We start from the raw sequence: 3,857 nt of genomic DNA on the forward strand, positions 1-3,857 counted from the left end.
TACCTAACCGTCGGCGGTCATTCAATAAGTATTTGTTATACGCCAAAAATATTTTTTAATGTTTTTTCAAATTTGTATACACCTAAATGTTACAAAAAATATATTATAGGGACCTATATCAAAAAAAATGTAATAATTCCTGTTACGCCATCGTGGTTGATGCATTATTATAGCGCATTATATTCAAAGGATCCAGTTGACAATTTAGGAAGCTTTCACTCAAGTATTTGTCCAACTCTACAATGCTTGCAACTGATGGAGTATTTTGATCAAGAACAGAGCTGAATTGATCATCAAACTATTTCCAAATACTTGAGGAAGTTTGTACAATAGAAGTGGCTGGACGTTCTTCCACAAGTTCGTTTGTTAATTCTACATTAATTTTCTTTAATTTTCTTCCCAGGTTTAATTTACATGTTTCATATTTTTCACTACTTGAAAATCCAAATTTTTTAAACCTAGAGTCGAGGAAAATTGCTTGTGACTGTACATTGTTGTCTTCTACACTATTGAAGTACTTGTTCAATGTTGCCTTTATTTCTGCAGCCATTGAAATGATTTTTTGTTGCATATTAATGTCAAAAATATATTTATGCAAATGCTCCAGTAAGAACATATAAAATAGATTTTGTTTTGAAATAGTTACATTTTCAGCACTCATCTTATTAGTGGTTATTTCATTTAAAATTTTTTAGAATTGTACATGGATAAGATACTACTTGCCATTCATCACCAGTAATGCAGTATAAATCATTATTTGTTATGGCTAATATTGACAATACAGGTTCTTTTAACTTAAGTATCATTTCAATCATTTGATATGCTGAATTCCAACAAGTTTTGCACTCTTGAATAAGCTTAAGGTCTGGTAATCCCATTTGTTTTTGAAAATTCTTTAACTTATGTTAAGCCCCAAAACTTTGCTTGAAAAATTCAACTATATTTTTTATTTTTGTCATTACACTTTTTAAATGTACCAGTCCACGTTGAGATCTCGTACGAGATCTCACCAAACTTAGTCCTCACCGGCACGGGGTTTTTCATAGTTTTACTCAAATTGTTTTATTCAAAACTTGTACTTATATTCATAATTGTTTTCCTAAAACATTTTTATAGGTTATAACTTAATATAAGCTGAGATCTCAAATTAAATCTCATGGCCGTAGGATGTCACCATTTGAAAAATGTATATTTTGGCCATTAGCCTGAGATCTCAAACTGAATCTCATTATGAAAAAGCACTTTAATTGAGACTTAACATCAAATCTTAAATAAATATTTTATAAAATAATACATTATTTGAACAATAAGGAACAATATAATTATATGTAAACAATCTCTGGTAGTAGGCTTTTATCTTATAAATTGCAAAATAAAATGATATAAACAAAAAACATAGTTACAACAAATTAACTACTATTAATAGTAATATAACAAAAACAGTTTGATTATAGTAATAGGTATTTTTTTATAGCATAATAAATATAAAATATATTTATGTAGTTGTAATTAATAAAAAAAAAAAACAGAACTTTAAAACATTTATATTTTAAAATGTATAGATACAATGTAAATAATGTGTCACTGCTCATAATTTGTTGACCACTATTTTATATCATTTTGTGATTTTGTGGTCTTTGATAAAACATGATATACAATAATATTTATCACATTTCAGACATTTAGTCTGTACTTTAGTACTATGAGACTGTGCATACTTTCTACCTTTTTCTGAAGACATTAGTGAATAACACATAAAACATCTGCTTTTACCAGTTTTTTGTAGTTGATGTTTGATAGATGAATTTATGACAATATTTTCTTAATTGGTTAATTGTTCAACTAGAGAAGTACGGAAATTAGCTATAGACATATTTGAACATGTAACTTTGTTAAATAATACAAAAGTATTAATTACTGCTATATTTAATAGTTCATCTAAAGCTACTTTTCTATACCATTTCAAGCTTCGCCTTAGAGGATTATAATAGGAAATCATTTGATTAGAAAGATCAATTGATGTCTTTCCTATATTGTAGTCAATCACTACTTTAGGCTTTTTTATAATTTTACCCCTTACACGTGCTTCAACCATTTCACTGTTGTGTTTCGTGGATATCATATATAAGTCTCTTTTATCCTTCCATTTTAATATTAAAACATTTGTATCACTTCTCATTGAATCAATCTCTCCTTTTTTTAACTTTTTTTTTATTTCTTCTTTAGGATTGAATTTTTTGTTCGATCTTATAGTGCCTACTAAATGTGTTTGTCGTATTTTTAATTTTTTGGCTAGTTCAACACTTGAGTACCAAATGTCTACATATAATGTTCTCCCACAATCAAAATAAGGATCTCCTAGTGTCATAACAATTTTTGTCCCAACACTATCATCAACAGCTTCTTTGCCAGCACATACTTTAAGAGCAATGGTATAACATTGAGGAATACATAATTTAAATTCTTTTATTCCAAATCTATCTCTCTTAATTTTAATATACTGCCTAAATGATAGCCTACCCATAAATTTAACAAGGGATTCATCAATACATAATTTGTCTAGAGGCTGCATACAATAATTAGAATTAGACATAATATCATCTATAACGGTACCCAGTTTGTATAAGCGATTTGTAGTATCAGCAGTAGCATTATCCGAGAAATGTAGCATTAATATTTCAAAGCGATTTCGGCTCATAACAATTAACAAGCCTAATATTAGTAGCAAATATTTTAGAACTACTCCAGTATAGTTCATATTATGTAGGCAACGCAACTAAGCTAGTCCAAATAATTGTTTTATTTCTATCATATCTGTATCAAACTATTTATTAATACGAGCAAATGGTGATACTAACTTAGAAGCCTTTTGCTGAGCAGCGAATTTATTTGTTTCAATAACTATTTTATTTATTATTTCATCATTCACAATAAGAAAATAAAAATCAAGCGGTGATCCATGCATAAGAATGTCATATAAATCTGGATTTATACCTGAATTTGTCTTATCAGGATCAAATATAAAATCGTCAATAATATTGTCGTCTGTTCTCCATTGATGATCATGGCCACTTAACTTAGGATGAATCCTTGGACGTCCTGGTCCAGGATAATTTGTAGTAGAAACATTATCAGATGAAGCACTTATATGAGATACAATCTAATATAAAAAAATAATTTCTAACATTTTTTTTTTTTGAACTAATAATGCAAATTTTTTTTTATTATTTTCCAAAATTTGGATCATCGTTTTCAACACTGTAAGCAATTGCATCTACTCCAGATAATTCACTTTCTAAAATTTATTTTATTATTAATTATAAATAGTAAATAGACAATTTCAAGCAAAATATATTACCATCTATAGACATGTTCACATGTCTGACTTCATCATTGATATTGTCTACTAGAAGTACTACCTATTTAAAAACATTTAAAAATCATATGAAAATTAGATCAAAGTACATTAAACTGCAGGTAAAATAACTTACTTGTAGACATGTTTTCAACATTTTCATTCCAATTGGGGTCATTGTCACTATAGTCAAATGAAGATTCTAACATTTCAGCTATACTCTCGTCATTAATTTTGTTTATTTGTCACAAATTACATAAAAAATTAATAAATCCGTTACCTTAACGGCAAAAACACATTTAACATTCAATTTTGATAATCAGATAAATAAAGTAAAATGTTTAAAGTTTAGTTACCAATAACAACAGTATCAAACGTTGCTTTATCAATGATTTTAAAATATTGATAAAAAAAAAACTAAATATGGTATTTTAAAACTACAAACACCAACTGAAAGTGGCAATACTGTAGAATTAGAATCCGTCGAGAAAACACGGATTAT

General features: G+C 27.7%; 1 pseudogene; it reads right to left on the bottom strand.

Moving 5' to 3' along the window:
• Positions 1 to 1,615: 1,615 nt before the first annotated feature.
• LOC112602389 lies at positions 1,616 to 3,585 on the bottom strand (annotated as a pseudogene).
• Between the last annotated feature and the right edge of the window lie 272 nt (positions 3,586 to 3,857).

This window comes from Melanaphis sacchari, unplaced genomic scaffold, assembly GCF_002803265.2.
Source record: "Melanaphis sacchari strain LSU unplaced genomic scaffold, SCAv2.0 Contig87_pilon_pilon, whole genome shotgun sequence".
Classification (NCBI taxonomy): domain Eukaryota; kingdom Metazoa; phylum Arthropoda; class Insecta; order Hemiptera; family Aphididae; genus Melanaphis; species Melanaphis sacchari.